At 43.4% G+C, this 22,351-nt stretch overlaps 1 protein-coding gene across 2 annotated transcripts in view; it reads left to right on the forward strand.

Moving 5' to 3' along the window:
* The window catches only part of DMD (dystrophin), a 4,652,165-nt gene that overhangs the window by 2,361,084 nt on the left and 2,268,730 nt on the right, over positions 1 to 22,351 (forward strand). The window lies entirely within an intron of this gene.

Genomic DNA, 22,351 nt, shown 5'->3' on the forward strand with positions numbered 1-22,351 from the left:
TGATAATACATGAATCATATTCAAATTATTAAAAAACAGTGCAATTTAGTTAATCAATACAAGTCTACAATAAAACAGAATAAAAACAGTTGATACTTGGTCGTGATGATGAAACATTGATATACAAAGACATTTTTGAGTTTTCTCATACATAGCAGCAGAGATTTAGCAAATAAAGTGCTTGTGCATAAAAGTTAAAACAAATTTAATGTTGTGGAATGTAATTATCACTATCCTATTTAGATTATAACTATACCATTCTTGAGAGAGCTTTCCACCTTATGAGCCATACTTGACCCAAAAACGTTGCTACGCAGCATGCAAAAAGCGGCCTAGGATCAGACCTAAGGATGCGCAGTGCTGTGTGATTGTCCTGTGTGCCCAATTTCTGGCAAAGCAATTTTAACCATTTAGCCCGTGATTAAATATATGCCGGTCAAGCAGACATTACATGGGCAATGCTTTCTTTCGGAGCATTGCCGCATAGGCAGTCTTTTCCATTGCTTGTGCTCCACTTTGCTGTCACCTCACGAATGGGAAGAAATCCAAACCTAAAGTGTATGTACAACATTCTATTCCTCGGTACCTGGATTATATCAAGGAAAGGCTCAAGATGTCTAATTTGTTTATGGGATTAGAATTCTGTTGTTACTTTACCCATGTTTGGTTTGCGGTTCTCCCGTTGGTCCACCCAATCCCAGTATAGGCGTTTAAGTTCTTCTCTTCTTGGGGTATCCTGGCTATCCCAACAGGCTCGGAGTCCAATGGCTGTCAGAGTTTTTTTGATGTTTGAAATCCAGTCTATTTTGCAGCCAGTATCTAGGCGATGATCTCAGTAAGGGCCTCAGCATAGGAAAGAAGCTCAGGAGTCCGCCTAATGCGAGCCCAGAAGAGCCCTGGCATAGCCTGGCTACATCGCCTATCGACCGCCTGCCCATGTCCAGCAATCATGAGATGAGGGGAAAATATTTGAGTGCCATAGCCAGGTCTCTTAAAAATGTGTGCTCCGATCGGCAAAGCTCATCAAGCTTATCAAACCCCTAAACTTCTGCTCCGTAAAGGGCAGAACATCTTGCTTTAGCGTCATATACTTGGAGGGCAGGAGCTACTGGCCTAGTGTGTGAAAGGCAATGTTCTTTCCGTATTACTCCTGCCACTCGCTTGCGCCCCATCAGCATCTTTGCTAAGTGGGGTCTCCAGGACATTTTATCAGAGAATCTTACGCCTAGGTAATCAAAAGTGTCTACCTTTTCAAGGGGTACCCCACCCAGCAGAGGGTCATTCCTGTATGACCTGTGCCAGTTGAAGGCCATAAATGTTGTTCTTGAACTGTTTATGACCAGTCCTTGAATATCGCAGAAGAGTTGGAATCTGTTGATGAGGCGTTGCAACCCCGCTGGGGTTTTAGATATCTGCAGGGTCAGCAAGCAACAAACTTGGTATCTTATTGTCCCCCAGGGTGGGCGAGTCTGCGGGCACCTCCTGGAGAAAATCATCTACCCCATTCACATATAGAGAAAACAAAGTTGGGGCCAGTCACAGCCCTGTCAGACACCTCTATTGACAGGGATGCGATCTGTTAATTGCCTCTGCTCCCCCCACCTAACTTGGGCAAAATTTCTCTCATGGAGCCAAATCAATAGTTTTTGAATAAAAGGGGGGAAGCCCATTCCACCAAGCGTTGTCTACAACTTGGATCTGGGGACCAGGTCAAAGGCAGTCTGCAGGTCGATAAATGTGAGATAAAGACTGCCCTTGCCTTGCACCACTATCTTCCAATAGATGAGGAGGAGTCTAAAAACTTGATCCATTGTCCCAGTCTTTGGTCTAAATCTGGCCTGACAGTGGGAAAGGATGGCTTCATCCTCAGACCATGCCTGTATCCTATGCAGAAGCACCCGACCAAAAACCTTCTGCCTAGCATCAATCAGGCTTATTGGTCCATAATTGGTAGGGTCATCCTTAGCTCCCTTTTTGTAAATGGGGACCACTTCGGCGGCCCTCCATGATTCTGGAACTAATGCTCCACTAGCTATTGCATTTGCTAGTAATAGGATGTAGCATGCCCAATGGAGAGGATCCGCCAAGAATAGATCTCCAGGCAAGCCGTCGGGACCCGCTGCTTTAGAGGCAATTTTGTTTATTGCAGCTTCTATCTCCGATAAGTTAAAACATCCCACTTCTACCGTGGACCCATCTAGTTCCTCTACTACAGTGGCCTCTAGCATTGAATAGAGCCCTTTGAAATGGTCATGCCAGGCCTGACCAGCGATGTAATTTGGAGGTGAGCAAGCACCTGACAAGCTTCCCCAGGTGACCAATTTCCAAAACAGATTGGTATGTTTGGATGAGCATGCTTCCTTAAGTTGCTTCCAGCGGGATTCATCTCATTCTATCTTTGCGTTCCGCTGGGCTGCTTTATATGAATTTCTAGCAGTTTTTATGAGCGACTGGTTTTTCTCTTTAATAGCTTCTGCCAGGATTGATCTTTTTTCCCTGCAGTCTTTGGTGTAACATGAATATGGGTCCTTGGTAGTATCACTGTATTTTTTACTCAAATTTGGTGCTTGAAAGTAAGTGTTAATTTGAGTGACAGTATACGTATGGGCCCTGGAAACTTCCACTAGCCTTTTTGACTGTGGACCACGATTTGAAGCTTGGCCGTACCTGCCAATAGTTCATGTTTGATGCCAGCGATCTTTGTGTCATTCAAAGCGACCTTCTTCCAGTTCAGGAACTTTTTACAGCTTGATGGAACTATATCCCTAGTGACTGTCAGGAGTAAATTAGTTGACTGATATTAAGGTGCCTCCCACAAGGGCTTCAAAATTAGACACAGGGGATTATCGTTGCTCTCTGTGGTTGAACCCACTGTCATGTCAACCAAGTTCCCCCACAATTTTACATCAAGGAGGATGTTATCGATCCGGGATGGGCAGCTGGCTCTAATTTAAGTGTTAGCAACTTGCTTGTCTGATGATGACCTTCCATTAACTTACCTCAGCCCATAATCCATAGTGATAGCATTAAATTTGAGTACCTGTTGCGTCCATCTATTAACTAGGGGGAGATCAAGTTGAGGGACTGTCCATCTATTGTGTTGTTATTCTATACCTGTTAGGTCTTCTATGGGCAAGGGTTCAAATGTGCAATTAAAGTCTCCTGCGAGTACCATTCTTGCATGGGGTGAGCAATTGGCTAGACATTTGTCCAGTGCTGAGATGGTAGGTGAGGGCCTGCCTCCTTTTGTCCCTTTTGCATAGACATTACAAAAGTTCAATTATAAATCCACCCCTTGGCCCCCTAATGCTTAACCATAGAATATCTGGGTTTGGGCTTGGTTGTAGGGTGATTCGACAGTCAAGGGCCATATTCATTCAGACAATCAATCCCCCAGACGGGCGCCCTCTCCCTATAGTAGTTGCGGGTAAATGAAAGCAAGTGTAACCAGCTTTATATAATGGGATCAGAGTGACTCCACGTCTCCTGAAAGATGCAAACATCATAGCCTTCCACTAGATGGTTCCAATGTGGGAGTGAGATTTTGCTATTTAAACCCACCACATTCCATGGCACAATCTTCAACTGTTGACGGAATGTGGAATAAGAAGCGACACTTTGTCCAGAAATGTGAGTGTTAGTTGATGAATGAGTTTCGGTTTGCAAGACTGGATACGAGGGGGTGCCAGAGGCTAGCTTATTATCTACAGGGATGGATGATCTGCTTGAGCTAGCCCGGCATTGGGAACTACCCTTGGTGTGCTTTAAGATGTTAGGAGAAATCGTTGGGGTGTCAAGGGGACTAACTATGTGGTTTGGGGTTAGGTGCTGCGATAGATAAATCTTAGTGATCAGTAGCAGGGTCCTGTACTCAGTCATTAACTTCGAGCAAAGAGGTGCCTGCCAGGTGTAATAATGGCTGTAAAACTGGTGTCTTACCTTGCTCATATGCCGGGGTATGCCTAAATTGATTGAAAGACCCATCAGGAGAACAGGTGCGAAATTCCAGAGCAAGGAGATTTTCCGCCATCTCAGTTCCCCTGAAAGTGATCTCGTTCTTATCCAGTTGAAGGGTTGGAGAGGTATACACCTCTGTGTTCTAAGAATATCGTCCCTGATCACTGATCCGCAACCCCTAACATGACGAATCCAAAGAGTCACCTTGTTGTTCAAGGAGTCCTCATTTTCATAGGCGTTCTTGGTATTAATTTTTGGGATATTGGTCATGTAATTTTTTTTTATTTGCTGCAAGTTTATGGTGGCTGGGGTAATTAGAGAAGGCAACTGGTCTCAGCTTTCATAGGTAGGGAATTGAGTATGCCATAACTGTGTAGGCCTATGGGTTATTTGGGCGGTTTTGTGGGGCTGCTAGATTCTTGAGCTTGTCTTGGAAGGTAATATCGAAACTGTTTACTTTCCCAGCTGAAGGCTTGTATGGGGCTTGTCTGTAGATGGGAGTGGCAGGAGTGGCTAGTTGGTATATAATAGGGCCATAAGGAATACAGGCTTTGCTAGGGACTGCTGACCCTTGTGTCATCAAATGGGTAGTATGAGAATGGTGACTGTGTGTCAATATGTCGTACTGTGTGTGAGAAGGATCCGCCTTCAGTAATCTTTTTTCTAAGGAAGTGCGATCTTCTAGCATAGTTTTCATAGCACCAATCTCTGCTCTAAGTGCCTTTATAATAACAAGTGCACCGGACATTGGACCAATTTACATGATGTCAGCACCAACCCCAGATCGTAAACCAGTATTTATCTAAATATCAAAGAGTAATTCCGTGTGCCAGCTCCAAAAGTGCCCGCTGTCCAAGGGCACCGCTCTTGGATGTGGCTTAAAAATTCAAAGAAAAATAAAAGCATTTGAGAAAAGAACTACAATCATCTCTTCGATATGGTCTCAATATGAAATGACTTGATTATGTATGTTTGCTAAGTGGTGCAGCACCAATTTAAGATATATTTACGATTGATCATGGCTGTGGCTTAAAAATTTAAAGAAAAATAAAAGCATTTGAGAAAAGAACTACAATCATCTCTTCGATATGGACTCAATATGAAATGACTCGATTATATATGTTTGCCAAGTGGTGCAGCACCAATTTAAGAGATATTTGCCTTTATAATAAGGTGAGTGTCCAGGGGCTCTATTTTGTTTTCTAAGCTGGCAGTTATAGTGGCAGTAGATGGCGGTGAGGGCATATTGTCATTGCGTTCTTTGCTAAGGTCCTGGAGGGGTAAGAACCTATTTGCGCACTCAATTGCAGGTTCGAATAGAGGGGTACTGATGCCTGATTTGGCACTGGAAATAGTAGAGGGTTGGGATATATCTTGGTAGACCGTTGCTACCTGTTTGGGTTCTATGGGTGCCTTTTTAGGGGGTTGTCTTTGGACCATTATTGGAATGACAGGGGGGTAGTTTGGTCTTTGGCTCAAAGAGGATCTATCGACTAGATCGCCTGGAATTAGGGGCGCAGTCTGGTTACCGACTAGAATGTCCTCGCACTCATTGATCAGAGTATCTATCCGGTCAAGAACACAATTGCTGGCCAGATGTTTGTGTCTTCCTAGCCATTTTCCCTTTTACTGTCCGATTTCCGCTACCTTCTCCAGATCCTTCCATGGTTTTCCTCTTCCCCATATTGCACCCTCAGGAGCCCACCAGTGCCTAGGATAATCAATATACTAAGAATGAATAAGCCTATACCCTCCAAGGAAGGTCACAAACACTCTAGACAGTTAAAAATGAGCAACGACCAAGTGACAGCGAAGCCAGTGAGGTGAACAGAGTAGTTCCACGTGATGGTTAAATATTGGCAGCAGGTCGAAAGATAAATAAAGCAAGACGCACCATAACTCACAAAGCAGTCTTCGAAGCCCAGCACAATCCTGGATGCCCTTGGTCAGTGCGCCTCCCACGCTGCGGGAGTGCTGGATGCCTTAAGAGGGGTGGATTGGCCACAGGGGTTGTGGGACATGCACTCCCCAATGATACTGGCATTTGCGGGGTCTCCCACGGCGGCTCCCTCCACACTGGTGTAATCCAGCAGTAGGACATGGTGCGTTGGGGCAAGCTGGCAGTGTTTTGCCCTTGGATGCTAATGCACAAAAACATCTCTCTGGTATATAATCACACAATAACCTGAACCAACAGACCAAAACTGACCCATCATGCACCACTCTACAGAGCCCACACGACACATCTATTCACTTGTATCATTCCTAGCATCACTCCCACACATCTTATTTCCATACCAGACTAGAACACAACACGCTAAGCACATCACACCTCTTGATGCCACATAACCTTTTTTGAGCACAAAGAAATACCCTAATAACACACTCTCTTCTACCTCATGAACCCCTAAATAATCCATTGTATGACTAAATATACCCTCCCCACACCATGTCCTTCTCAGTATGAAGAATGTAAACACCCAACTGGCTGGTCTATCAGCCAGGAATGAGAGTGAGGGGCAGGAGGTTCTAGATGAACAAATATATCAGCAATTCCATGATGTGCAGATCTCTGTACATATAAGTATACATTTTAGGAGTAAATTTGGAAGAGATAGAGGTGAGTGGCTTGAAAATGGGGCATTCCTATGGCTAAAGGGAGAGTTTAAGGGGGGAGAAAGGAGGAGTTTAGAAAGAGGTTTATGGAAAGACTTGCGCCCACCCATAAAAAAAGTGAGCCCGTTGCTATTCACAAACTACCCTTCTGTAGTTACAAAACCTTGTGGACTGGAACTTGTACCCAGGCTTCCCCACAAAGTACTCTGGGAGCTTTTTCACACTGAGCACTTCTATGGGCTTCATAAGCAGGCTTCGGGGACCACTGTTGTAGAAAGGATTTTGTCCCATTTAATGTCCGTTAACCCACTGTGCGCATGGGCTCCCCCTAAAAATGTACCTCCTAAATTACTACCTCAACAGTATTCCTACAAGTTGATGAATCAGAGACGGTATTGAAGCTCAATCTCATGAGGCAAAATGTTCCTGGGATAAAGCACCCCTCAACAAAACATATTTAAAAAAGCCTTTAAAGTAAGTTTGGAAGTTTATGGAAGGACTTGTGCCCATCCACCAAAAAAGTAAGCCCATTGCTATTCACAAACTACCCTTCTGTAGTTACTACAGTCAAAAAGGACTCAAAACGGTTGCAAGTTTACTCCAGCTCAGAGCTGGAGCAAGTCCTCACTACACATGGAAAACCACTATTACTGTAACACCCTCACACAGAAAATAATTGAGGTAGAGACCCAAACTGAAATGTCACAGGACCTAATGTTACAATAAATTAAATTATTTGTACTTTTTAAAAATGCAAATAAATTTAGTGTAATCCATAAACATTCTCTATCAATCAAACATAATTATGTTATTTTAAATTATTTTATTTAACTTTTTTTTTTTTAAAGTAACAGTAATATTCATTAAAATATATCACATTACTTTTGATTCATTCTATATATTAATTTTTAAAATTATTTATATATAAGAACAACATTTTTTACTTTACGTGGAATTTTGTAAGCTTCATAAATTTAACTTTATTTGTATGTAATATATACATTTTATTTCAAGGTTAAGTTATTAATGCTGTAACGTTTTTATATTGTAATCATTTCAAATAAATACAAGAAAGTAATCAACATATAAATATGTTTCCTAATAATTTTTTTAAAGTGTAATAAACTTTTAAACTTCTCCTGTACTTTAACACAGGGTGATCCACAGCTTGGTTGAGAAGGTTTTAGTCAAATATGGGCAATGTCAAACATGGTTGTAAAGTCCCAACTAGGAGAACAAGTTTTTGGTTTATTAGATTTTTTACTGACTTTTCACACGCTATTTCAGGAGGTGGGGAAAAGTAAGCCTACACTTTTCAGCAACTTTACACTTATATATGGTGAACAGCAAAAAGTATTACAGTTCCTAAAAAGTGCCTTTGTGAATTGGTCTCCTTGTTTTCTTGTCCACTGAAAAGAAACTCACATTCTCATAGTAAGCACATATAATTAAATACAGTGGGTACTAGTCAGAAATGATCATGAATGAATATGTGCAATTATTTCACACAATTTGGCACAATACGTCTTGAAATACCAGCTTTGAAATTAGTACTGTATACCTTTTCAGGTCTCACCTAGTAGACAGATGTGCCAGTCATTCTCTGATAGAGCCACTAGAATCTGGAACTCTCTTGCTTCCTTACTCTGCCTAACCACTTGCCTAGTCACGTTCAAAAAGGATCTCAAACTCCTCTTATTTGACAGACACCCTGGTTAATCACCCTCATCCATACTTAAGTACTCTGTACACCAGTTTCTGAAATAGCTCGCTATGTGACCCCACCATCTAAACTGATGCTTTACCTTTTACCATCCACCGTAATTGTCTTTTGTGGTTACTCCTTCCAAGTTTAATCACTATAACCAGAACCCGTTGTAGCCCACATATCCTGCTACTGTTGTAAAGCACCCTGATGCTTTCAGGCCATGTCTGCACTATATAAAATTACAAAAATAAAAAATAAATAAAATGATGTGCATGCTACTTTAACATGCGCTGTCAGTTAACACACAATGGGGCGATTCTCATGAAAAAACATTGGATGAGTCTTCCTTTCAAACCACCCCTCGGACTCTGCTCCTGCATGTGTCTTCATAGGGTGTTTTTAGATTTGGCTACCCAGGAAAGCTACATTTAAGGTGAGTGAACTCATTCCTCGACCATCACCAGCCCTTTTTACAATGATGGACATATTTTACCTTTCTGGAGTAATTCTCAGGCTTATTTGCTGCTAGAATCCCTTGTAGATACACTGATGTTGAAACTCACTTGCCTACTTGCCCCTCTGGGGTAAGTGCCAACGCCTTTTACACCCTGCTGAAACATAAATCAGTACCATCTTTCTTAGTGCTATTCACTGGTGATGTGTGGGTGTGCTACAGGTGTTTTTCTACAAAGCCGATGTTTATCTATTTGTATACATAGAGTGTAATCTTCCACATTTCTTTTGACACAAAAACAATGCTTGGACTCGGGTAACTGCTTGCCTACTTGATATCATTTACCATTCAAGTACTTTATTTGATTAGTTTATTCTTCTGTGATTCTGAGGTTCCTGTTCAAATTTGGTAACTCTTACCTCAAGAAGATTTTCTCATTACAGTCTCAAGAACAGCTTGTTTGTTTTTTTAGTTTACAATATATTTTTCAATTAATTTCCTTCATCACTTATCATAACCCTGTGCTCAAAAGACTCTCTCCATAGTCCACTAGAGCGGTGTTACAAAGGGACCTCGGTCCTGAGAAAATAGACAGACCTGACAAGGGCTCTGTTCAAGGGGTAAAACGCATCAACCCACTGATTTGGTTGAACTGATCCCATAGTATCTGACGTTCTTTAACTGTACCAATTGGCAATCCCAATAAAAGCATTGATTGACCTTTTTTTTTTTAACTATCCCTTTAGGTCCCTCACAATTTTCTCCTCCCCTCAAAAATATGGATTCTCGGTAGCAGCACAATTACAAATTCTGCAAAAACGTCCTTAACTTTTTTAAGGTTGAGTTCACTTGTGCCACCGCCAGCTGAAATGAGTGAGGAGTAGATCCCATGATGAAAAGTGCCACTTAATTGGAGGTGAGGGCTCACCATCCTTTATGGTAGACAATCTTCACACTATGAAGAGGTCCAGATCCAACACACACACACAAGCTACCTTCTGCAGAGAATCCCTAGAAATTACCTAAAATAGGATTCCAAAGACTTTCTCTGGAATAGTATGTTGTGTTGTGTACGGTCCTATATTTTTGTGATCTTGAGTAAGTTTTTCCTTTGTCCTCTGTTTTGTAAATATCCTCCAATAAACTCAAAAGGCATGATAACTTCCACATCATGTCCCCATGCATACCACTGCTGATTTTTCAAGTACAGAGGAATTTCAACAATATCAGACTTTCTATTTTGCACATATCAAAATCAGGAGGGCCCTTAACATACCTGATCCTCAAAGGACACACCAGCTTCAACATCCAGTTAGTCTATCATACATTACTAGGCTTGACTCAATAGAATGCTACCCACACTACTGATATGATATATTGCCACAATAACTGTATGCCATTCGACTCTCATGAAGAAACCAACAGCAGTATACAGATACCTTGATTCACCCACTCACCCAAACCCAATTTTATACCTCTACAGCATATCACTATAAACAATAGAGGCAGGGAACATGCTGACAAATGAGGAAACTCTACCCTTCACGTCCAACTGAACTCCAGACATGTCCAATACAAGTTTTTGGCAGAGCTTAATTTGACCGGTGGTTTATGGTGCTCAGCACCAGCACTTAATTATGAACACCGGCTCTTATAGCATGATTTGACATAAAGATATTGGAGCATGGACAAATTTATTTTTGGTAGGCACTGGAGTTCTGTTTTCGGCGGTGCTTACTGGAGAAATGGACTCATGCAAGCTGCCTCCTGACGAGACCCCCAGCACTTAATTTTGTTTTACAAATTAACCACTGGTTTTTGGTAACGCATGGAGTAGTTAATCAACCGCTGCACTACTATAGTCCTGGAGCAGTTAGATAGAACAGGAGGCTAGAGCTTCTCCAGATAATGTGTGGCTAGCAGACACAAATAGGGAATGCATAGGCACCCATGGATTTAGTGGAAAATATGAAGAGTGGAAACCAGCACAACACAACTCTCCTGTCTACTGCAAACTGATGTACACCCACTCCCTTGATGTCTATTTTAGAACATGGCCATCAGTGCTACCATGCTAGACCCATCTCTTATTATTATTGTTCTCAAACCTCCCTCAGACAAGCTTACAACATGTGATCTATCCTTTAGTATGACTGTCTAAGTCCTCCATCCATCTGGTGTGCTGTTTGTGTATGATGCAGTCATTGCTTGTGGTGACATCAGGATAATGATAGATGATATCATATCACAGAGGAAAAAAAAACATTTACTAGCCACCATGCTTGAATGTCCAAATGACAAAAGGAGGCAATTGTGTTTAGGAGAGTTCTCATAAATGTCAACTAAATTGGGCAGTTAATCCTTAATGTCTATTTACAGTTGCAGGCTGGTAAGTTGGATATCAATTGGCATTCATAAACATTTGGTCAATGGAGTTGAGCAACGTCATTTTGCTCTGCCACTAACCCACAGTGCACAATGGAAAATTACTATTATTTTCAGGAGCAAACTGAACATTCAGGAACAATGTCACTGTTCAAGGACCATACACGTTATGTTGCTTTTTAGGACACTAAGGCCCTGACTCAGAAAGTTGACTTACACTTTAGAATAGCTCACACTTTTGGGCAAGTTTGCTACTTTTTGGCTATTCTGAGTAGAGATGTACTCCAAAAGTGTAACTTACATGTCTCCACACATTCGAAGTGCCTGAGCTATTCACAGAATGCATTTTTAGTACGTTTCGTAGTACTACACTAGTACTATAAACGCTCCACAAAATGCCATTCACAAACTGGCATTTAGTAGTACGTTTTGAAGTACAATTATACTACAAATTGCATGGAGCTATTCACAAAAACAGCTTACACTTTTGAATAATTTACACAACATTTACTCTTACAGTTTTGAGTAACATTGCTACTTTTGGTAATTCACAAAATCCAAGTGTAAAGCTAATCAATAATGTAACAGTAAATTACATATGTTAATTACTCAAATGTATTAGGTACCTTTGTGAATAGCCCTCAGGATTATGGATTCATTTGAACCTTCTTTCTTCTCTAACAATACCACGACAACGGGTATGGCTGACCAAGGTAATCTTTTTTTATATATTTCCGAAAAATATATTTGGATGTTCACATACAAAATGGGACTGTAAATGTACAGCCTTGGTAATCAAGAAAAAGACATATAGGGCGTCAGAGCAGAAATGCCTTGTTACTTGCAGTTCTTGCAATTATGTAGACACTACAGGATGAAAAGAATAGTGATGGAAAATTAGGAAGAACGAGAAACCTAAAAGGCAGGCTAATGTGTCATGAGCGTGGAGACCACTAATAGAGGCAACAGATGGCACAACGTCTCAAAACAGTATGAAATGTAAGCATCTATAACCCGTGCACCATATAAAATGGAGTGGGTTTAAGATATTTTACATTCATGCATATGTATATAAATGACACTGTCTTGTCATTTGTAGTTTTCATACTAAGGAATCTATGGTACTCTTGTTACTTGCTTATCCTATTCTGTTTTCGCTTCTCTTATTCAGATTTTATGTCTCATAAAGTAATATTGTATTTAGAAAAGCTTTTCTTCGGAATCATATTTAGCTCAAAACTATAATTTATACTCCAACAACCATCACATGCTGCTGACTGTAGAAGTTCACAATTCAGCAAGCAGCAAAAATTGATAGATTCATACACTCACTCTTTTGCCCTACCTGTGGACTTCTCTCCAAGATCTTCAGAGCTAAATGGGATCTTTAACCCTTTCGCTGCTGCGGCTATTCCGCCGCAGCGCTAACAGGGCGGGGCGGCCGTGCGGCAGCCGCATGCTGGTGACAGAACCGCTCCGTCACCAGCCGCGATTGAGCTGTGCTCGTGACGGAGCGGTTCCGTCATGGCCCGCCCCGCTCAATAGAACGCGCCGCGCAGGCACGAAATCAGCGGTGGACGGGCCATGACGGAACAGCTCCGACATCAGCACAGTACAACCGCAGCTGATGACGGAGCGGTTCCGTCATCAGCAGGGGAGGGGTTAATGCATGCCAGATTTTGTTTACAGAGTTTACATTTAACAGACCACTGCTTTATCAGAATGACATTTACAGCCACATTGATTCATTGGATTTCATTATGACCATGGCACTTTGTGTGAGGCTTTAGGGCCAGATGTAGCAAAGGGGTTTTACCCATTCTGTGTCTATGGGAAAATGTGTTCGTACATATGGCCTTTGGTTCCTTTTAAGAATTGTGAAACATTTTTGTTCTGAGTCAATTAATTAACTGCTGAGCATTAACAAAACAAATGCCATGGCCACGAATACACACCGCTCACAAAATCTATGTCACTGGGATGCACCTCTGTAGTTTGTGCACTGAATATCAGGCGTGGTTAGCATTGACAGACACACCAACCAATGGAAAGTAATTGCAGAGCGACAACTGTATTGTGCGTCCTGCTGAGCTGTCACTTAGGAAATGCAGAGTAAATAAGAGCGGGTGACAGCCCGCTGTCAGTGCTGTGGTGTGGCAAACCTCTAAGTTCATTTGGATTTCTGCTTTATTAGGCAGGTAATGCATTTCACACATTTCTAAACTTAAAGTGCCCGCCCGAGCGTTAGTTTGTGCTTCATTAGGTATAAAAGGTCCTCTGCAGCACAGCAGCTTCTCATTTTCTTAATCATACTAATAACATTTTGTGAATGCTCAGAGAAAGCAAATGGATGTTATTTTCATGACCCTTTCTCTTTACAACCACATTGACGAGAAGCCAGGAAAGAGTGTCTTTTAAATATGTATTTGCTGCAATTGATTATTAAAGATTGTATGGTCCATGAATACAAAATCAGGTTTCAGAGGGTTTATATTGGCATCTCAAATATCGTCTTGGAGCATTGTAGGGATGGTGACAAAAAGCCATAAAGCATTTTATCTGTAACTAAATGAAGCATTCAAATAATATAACGAAACTGCCAAAAATTGATCTTTAAGTCCCAAGGTATTGCTATTAGTTCAACATAGTTCTTTTTTAGAGAATTTTTTAAGCACCACCAGGTGCTACTTTAGATAGACGTCTTGTAATTAAGCAAGTCTGCACACATCCAAACGATTTATACAAAATAAAAGTGTAAATAAGAAAACATCAACCTAAGCTAAAAAACACAATTGCAAAGTAATTTCCTTTAAATTCCTATGACAATATGTAGACCAGTGAGGCAACACAGCTGAAGAAAAGTATAATTCCTCACATTTATCATAAACGTTGCATTTACTAGCATGAATTGTTTAATATACAGTACAAAATACAGTATCCTCTCACCAGAACAGAATATTGTTCTCTGACCTATAAGTACATTTTCCAAATACAATTAGATAGGGTAACAAAACTGTGGGAGGCAGGAAAAAGGATTGAAATGTAGTCAAAGATTTGGCAAATTAGGAATTAGTGAATATTAGAAATTGAGGTCTCTTATTGGCAGGTTGTTACCCTGTCCAAGTAGGTACCCTTCTTCCTAGGGGGTTACATTTCTAAAATATCCCCTTTGGTAGCTTGGCACGAGCAGTCAGGCTTATCTCAGAGGCAGTGTGTAAAGCATTTGCACATAACATACAGTAATACAGTGAAAACAAAACAAAAGGACACCACACCAGTTATAGAAAAATAGCCAATATTTATCAGTGCAAAACAAGACCAAACCAACGAGGATCCAATATACAGTTATTCAAAAATATCAATAAGCAAAAATAGACTTTAAAAACAGTTCCTTAAAGTCAATTGCTCTGTTCGGGGCTATCACTGCGGCATGAACAAACAAATCCATCAATTCTGGCTGGCCAAGGCATCCCGGGTCAGCTACTATGTCGGGAAGACCTGCAAAACAGTACCTTTAGAAAAGCTGGGGGTCGGAGTCCTCACGATGAGCTCCAAAGGGCCGGAGTCTCCTGACACTGGAAATCACATGAGTTGCAGGTCGAAAAACATGTAGTTGTAGTTGGGAGTGCCAGCGTCGGTGCCCTTAGGCCGTGGTGCAAATTGTAGCAGTGTGGCATGCAGTGCCTTCAGGCCATGGTGAGGGCAGAGGCTCGGTGACAGCATCCAGGGGCGTTGGTGGGACCAGGGCTACAGTTAGCAGAGGAACGGTGCTTGTGGCGGTGCTAGCAGGTCACGGTGCAGGCAGCGTCATCGATGAAGCGCTGCAGTCGGCTGGTGAGCCCAGGGTTGCGGTGCGAAGTGCGGCAGTGCCCTCTGGGGTGTCTTCAGGTCTTGGAGACGGCAGCGGCATTGGGTATGGCATTATGTTGCTTTTTTCCTCTGTGGCAAATGAGACACTCAGTTCCATAAACTGGTACCCAGAGGATCTTGAAGTCTTTGTTGTTCCTGAGACTTCTTGAACAGGAGGCAAGCTATACCTCTAGCCCTTAGGGACATTCAGAAAGAAATTGTAGAAAGTTCAGTTCAGTCGTTTTTCTGCCCAAGAAAGAAGTAACTACTGCAGGCCAACGCAGCAAAGCACACAGCAAAGTGGTAGACTTTCCTCACAGCTTATCCAGCTCTTCTTCTAGGCAGGTTTCTTTATCAAAAAGAGTTCTAAAATCCTGGGTTTTGAGCCCCAATATTTATATCACATTTCTCTTTGAGGTTCTGTGGTGTTGCACAAACAAAGCTAAACTGACAAATGTAATCTATTTCTGTCCTGCTCAGGCCAGGTTCAGTACAGGAGGTGGAGGCAACTTTGTAGAAGGCAGACACAATTTATTCAAGTGCTGGTTGCAACCCCTCTCACCACTCTAGATGCAGGACAGACCCATCAGCCATGATATGAGTCACCCAGGAAAGGCAACAAACACCTCAACCCCCTATGCTCCTGTCAGTCTAAAACCCAGACAGCGAATACACAAAGTGGCAGAGGCACATGGATGGTTAGACAAAAAAATACCCACCTTCCAAAAGTGGTATGTTCAATCACACAATATAAAAATCCTTTTTACTAAAATATGTATTTTTAAATCCAGAGTTCAGACATACTGAACTTCACTATTCTATCAGCTTCCCCTGGCAAGCTACCTTTGTAAAAGTATTACAAAGCAGCTCCCATATTAATCTACGGGAGATATAGACTTTCAACAGTAAAAACGAAATGCACAGTATTTCACCATTCGGACATGTAACAAACACCAGTACATGTCCTACCTTTCCCTCACACTGCACCCTGCCCACAGGGTACCTTGGGTCTACCTTAGGGGTGTATTTTATATGAGAAAAGGGAATGTTAGGGCCTGGTAAGTGGGGCCGGGTCGACATGGCATTGGAGACTGCATGCTGGCACTGCTGTGGCAGGTCTGAGAACCCTTTGAAGAGCTGCTTGCATGGGTGGCACAATCAATTCTGCAGGCCCACTAGCATCATTTTGTTGACCGGCCCTGGGCACACACAGTGCATTGCACTAGGGACTTAGCAGTAAATTAAATAAGCCAATCAGGGAAATATCAATCCATAAACACAATTTATAGGAGAAGCCCTTGCACTTTAGCACTTATCAGCAGTAGTAAAGTGTGCAAAAACACTAAAGCAGCAAAAACAATATCCAGCATACCACCAAAACCAGGAGTTCAGAAGTAAAAATACGTGTTAAAGCACACCAAATAATGCCAGGTATAACAGTGAAGAAGAGACAATTCTCTTGATTTTTGTAGGAAAGTAGTGCAAAAGTAGGTAGTTGAGGATTTCAAATGGAACTTATTCATCTACTATTCCCCTAAGACCAACACCTTTAACACAGTAATTAACCCAGTGAGAAAAATACGTTTCCTGTATTCAGTGAAAAGGTGTTATGAACAAGTCACGTGAAAGGTATGGATGGGAGGAGCTGGATAGTATTTTATGAGCAGCACTTGTAATTTTCATGTGAACTATAAGTTGTAACCATGCTAAACAAGGGGGACTGTTCATCTGTGTAAGAAATTGGGTTATTAGTTCTGCAGGATGCAAGGTCTTCACGTATAATAGGCCCACAATTGTCTCCTTAAAATTACAATTGTCTGGCCACCAAGATCATTTTTAACAGGCCTCCTTGCCTCTAATGGGGGCACTTTGTTCTGGGAAATGGACTTACTGGTTCCATTTGCCAGTCTCCTCCTAACCTGGATCCTGGTGCTCACCTCCTGCTGGCTGGTAGACCAGGCACTGAGCCAATCACTAATAAAGGCTCCCTTTGTGTGGAGAGGCATTGGCTCAGCAGGTGGGACAAAGGCCTGAAAATGATGATTAACTGAGCCAGAGAAATATGACAATTCTTAATGCCCACTTACATGTATATGCGTGTTATTGGAACTTGGAAAATGAAACTGAGAGGTCATGTTTTAGCCGCGTTTGACCTGCTGCTGGACTGTGGATGACCTAAGTGGAGCGAAACAGCACTCGAAGCAGAATTAACCTTCAACTATAATACAGTGAAAGCCATCTATGAATGCCCACTAATATTATATGACCTGATTCAGATCAGCACTATCTTTTCAGCATCCTTTCTGCTCCCGGCTACCTGGCGCAATTACCGGACTGCGCAATAGTGGTCTCACACAGCTGGTACATGTGCACTCACATGTGAGCACATGTGTTCATGTGTAACCACACCGTACCTTAGCTGTGTGTAGCACCTTTATCTTAAAAGCTGTACACTAGCAGAAAACATTCTCTGTCTAATTCCAATTAAATAACAGTGAGTGAGACTCAGGTAGTGACCCTCACCCACAGGAAAGTTCCAAAAACCGGAGCTGAAAAACAAAAAATCCTGGTGGAATCACTGGGCGGAACCCATTTCCAACAATCTGGAAACTGACTTTTTTTAATTCTTTTTATTACGAGATCTACATTTGAACCATATTTTTGTGAGCGTAAATGGTCTTGTGCATCAATACATCACCACTGTAAACTGTTAAGTATTTGTAGTTTTTGTGGCAAACATTGCTTTTGCACCACATATTGCACACATTCTAATTCACAGTTCCACAGACATTTCTGCTTAAACCAACTCTCCCATGAAAGAAAGCTTTGTAAATTTGAGTAGGTCCAGCTTGATGACATTAGTACATGCATGTGTATATATGGTATGATGCGGCCACCATTTTGTTTTTTTACATACCATTCCATGATGGCAGAGACAAAAACCAGGGTAGTAACAAAAAGTATCTGAAGGCACGTTTCCCCCCCCCCCAAATTTTTTTTTTTAATTCCTTGAGTGGAGAGTCGAGGAGCAACAGAGGAGTACGTGCGGGAATGTGGGAGAGCTAAAGGAATAGTGACGCAGATGAAAAATATAGGAACTTGAGACAGGAGGAATTTTTTCTTTTTTTTTTTAAAGCAGGCGTGGAGGGTTAAGCATGTCAAGATGGGGAGGAGGAAGGAGCAACATGAGGTAAGAGGTAGGAGGAGGGGGGTTTTGGGGGGTGTAGCAGTGCACAAGGGAGAGAACATGAAAACGCATGCACTCCCATGGAGTGCTGAAGGAGGAACAAAAAAGCAGTTCCCTGAATGTGAGCGGTGGAAGGATACAAGTCCTCCATTCAAACGAATATCAAAGCAGCTATGCTCCAGAGGAGGGACAAACATAAGAAGTGGAAGGGAGGCTATCAAATAGGAAGCAATCAATTAAGATTGTGAAGAAAGTCAACCAATGGTATGCAGTGGTTTGTACCAAAGGCCACTGTAAGTTTGGTATTGTCCTGAATAGGTCTTTTAAATAACAGATAAATAAAAGCTGCCTGTAAGTGAGATCTAATTACACAGAGGCATAATGAAAGAGGAGGATATACAAATCAGTTTTTACTTTGTATTCTCTGGTTCTTTATTATAATTCTTTAGTTTATGTGGATGTGGTTACTGTGTGGCATACCGAAAAAAGCTAGACTGCAAGAGAAACTATTAACACAGCTGTGGATGCAAGTCATTTTAAAGACGAGACAAGACTAAGCAAAACTAGACATTGAAAAGGAAATTCTAAAAAAGGAATGAACTGTAGGAGACTGCAGTAGATACTGTGTAATTTCATGTAATGTGTAACATAAAATTACAGCACAATTACACAAAATCACGCCGAAGGTGCGCCAAAGGTAAGCCCGTCTACGCCCGTCCGCGCCTGGACCGCGCCCAGCGCCAGAGCCCCTGGTCCTCGTAAAGTCAACCCCTCCCGCATTACTTACGATGCCACCACCCTCCTAGCCCTCAACCCCGGCCGCTCCCTCAACTGCGTCCAAGCTGCTCCTGGACACACCCATGGACCCTTTTCCTGCAACTCCTGCAAGTTCGACGGCACCAAGAACAACTCCTCATCTACGAACTCACAACAGATATCCGATCCCAACCACCTACAATGCATCCTGCTCAACACACGCTCGGTCCACAGACACGCCATTGACCTCTGGAATCTACTCGTCACCATCTCTCCGGACGTCGCCTTCCTAACAGAAACATGGATGAATGCCTCTTCAGCCCCAGACATCACCATTGCCATCCCGGAAGGCTATAAGATCATTCGCAAGGACCGTACCGGCCACACAGGAGGAGGCATCGCTATCGTCCACAAGAAATCCATCCGCATCTCAACCAGCTCAGACGTCAATCTCGCCAACTCTGAACACCTTCACTTCCAGATCCACATCGACCCCAAGACCACACTCAGAGGCACCCTCCTTTACAGGCCACCAGGACCCCGCGCACAATTTAGTGAAGACATCACGGACTTCATCACTCCACACGCGCTCCCCTCCGAGGACTACATCCTTTTGGGAGACCTCAACTTTCACCTTGAAAAGAACAACGACCGCAACACCACCACCCTTTTGGACAACCTCGCAAACCTCGGACTTAAACAACTTGTCACTACCCCCACCCACGTCGCAGGTCACACACTCGACCCTATCTTCACCTCCAGCAAACATGTTTCCTTCAGCCACACCACAGCTCTCCTTTGGACTGACCACAGCTGCGTTCACTTCTCCTACAACAAGCCCACATCCAACAACCACCCCCAACCCACTCTTCAAAGAAACTGGAACAAAATCACCATCGACCAGATCTCCTCATCGCTTCTTCAAAAGCCCCCCGCCCACTCCTCAAACCCAGACCAAGCAGCCACCAACCTCACCCAATGGTTATCCAACAGCGCCAACATCCTAGCACCACTGAAAAAACGACAAATCAAACTAGGCAGCAAGAAGGCCTCCTGGTTCAACGATGACCTTAAGAAATCCAAGAAACTCTGTCGCTCCCTCGAGAAGGCCTGGAAAAAAGACCCAACCACCAGCACCAAGGACGCCTTCAAAAACGCCACCCGCATACACCACCAACTAATCCGAAATGCCAAGAAAGCAGCCTTCAAGGAACGTCTAGATAACAACGCCCACAACAGCAAGGAATTATTCAACATCGTCAAGGAATTTACCAACCCCTCAGCCAACTCCAACGACATCACCCCCTCTCAAGCCCTCTGCGACTCCCTAGCCTCATTCTTCCACAACAAAATTGCAAACATCCACAACAGCTTCGACAACCAACCCGGAGACCAACCCACCCAATCCCCTGCAGGACCCCCACCCCCCCTGAACATCCTCAATGACTGGAAGCCAATCTCCACTGAGGACACCATCCGTCTGATGAACTCTATCCACTCAGGATCCCCCACTGACCCTTGCCCTCACCACATCTTTAACAAAGCAGACTCCATTATTGCACCGCACCTCCGAGACGTCATCAACTGCTCCCTCAACTCCGCAACCTTCCCGGAAAGCTGGAAACATGCCGAACTCAGCGCCCTCCTGAAGAAACCCACAGCTGACCCCACCAATCTCAAAAACTATCGCCCTATCTCACTCCTTCCATTCCCGGCCAAAGTCATCGAGAAAGCTGTCAACAACCAACTCGCCGCATTCCTCGAAACCAACAAATCCCTCGACTCCTCACAGTCCGGCTTCCGAGCCAAGCACAGCACCGAAACCGCCCTCATCGCAGCAACAGACGACATTCGAACTCTACTGGACAATGGAGACACAATCGCCCTCATCCTCCTCGACCTCTCCGCAGCCTTCGACACAGTCTGCCATAGCACCCTTCTACAGCGCCTCAAAAATATCGGAATCCAAGGAAAAGCACTGGAATGGATCGCCTCGTTCCTCTCCGGAAGAACCCAGAGAGTCCGCCTTCCACCATTCAAGTCAGAGGCTACTGAAGTCATCTGCGGCGTACCTCAAGGGTCCTCACTCAGTCCCACCCTCTTCAACGTTTACATGAGCCCCCTCGCGGCCATCGCACGCCAACATAACCTCAACATCATCTCCTACGCCGACGACACTCAACTGATCCTATCACTCACCAGAGACCCTAACACGGCCAAAACCAACCTACACGCAGGAATGAAAGAAGTAGCCGAATGGATGAAGCACAGCCGTCTGAAACTGAACTCAGACAAAACAGAAGTCCTCATCTTAGGTACCTCCCCCTCCGCCTGGGACGACTCTTGGTGGCCAGAGGCCCTTGGAAAAGCACCCATCCCGACGGACCACGCACGGAACCTGGGCGTCATCCTGGATTCCTCACTCTCGATGAACAGACAAGTCAACGCCGTTTCTTCATCTTGCTTCAACATTCTTCGCATGCTCAAAAAAACATTTCGCTGGATCCCTACCGAAACTAGAAAAACAGTCACCCACGCTCTGGTCACGAGCCGACTGGACTACGGAAACACCCTCTACGCCGGCACCACCGCAAAACTCCAGAAAAAACTACAACGCATCCAGAACGCCTCAGCCAGGCTCATATTAGACATCCCGCGTGAAGAACAAATCTCTGATCACCTGAAAAACCTCCACTGGCTCCCCGTCAATAAGAGGATCACTTTCCGGCTCCTAACCCACGCACACAAATCACTCTACGAAATCGGACTCGAATGCCTCAACACACGACTATCCTTCTACACCCCCTCCCGCCAGCTACGATCCTCCAACCAAGCCCTTGCCACTGTACCTCGCATCAACAAAACCACCATGGGAGGTAGATCCTTCTCCTACCTAGCAGCTAAAACTTGGAACTCACTTCCCACTCACCTTCGCCTTACTCAGAACCACCTAGCATTCAGAAAGCAACTCAAAACGTGGATATTCGACAAGTAACTCCCCACCCTTCTTCAAGCGCCTTGAGACCCTCTGGGTATGTAGCGCGCTATACAAATCTTTTGACTTGACTTGACTTGAAAATGCATCTCGCAAGCCACCCAAATGGCCCGTTTTGGTAAAAACTCAACTCAAAAATACAATTGTGAGTTGATTTCTGGCAGTTCGCATTCAAAATACTACCAATCACTTTAATATTTGCAGTTTTGTACTAAACATTTGCCTGAACAGTCTGCCCAGGCATAAAAATCAACCTGAAATGTTTGTTGACCACCCAAATTAAAGGAAATGCCACTCATGTTCAAAACACTGCTGCTAAGCAGGGGCGGCTTTATCGCTGGTGGCGCCCGGTGCGGCAATCATTTTTGGCGCCCTTGCACACCATGACCGCCTCTTTGGATTCTGTCACCACCACCAAGCAAAAGTGCCCCATCTCTTGCCAGT

This window comes from Lissotriton vulgaris, chromosome 8 (assembly GCF_964263255.1).
Source record: "Lissotriton vulgaris chromosome 8, aLisVul1.2, whole genome shotgun sequence".
In the NCBI taxonomy this organism is placed as follows: Eukaryota; Metazoa; Chordata; class Amphibia; order Caudata; family Salamandridae; genus Lissotriton; species Lissotriton vulgaris.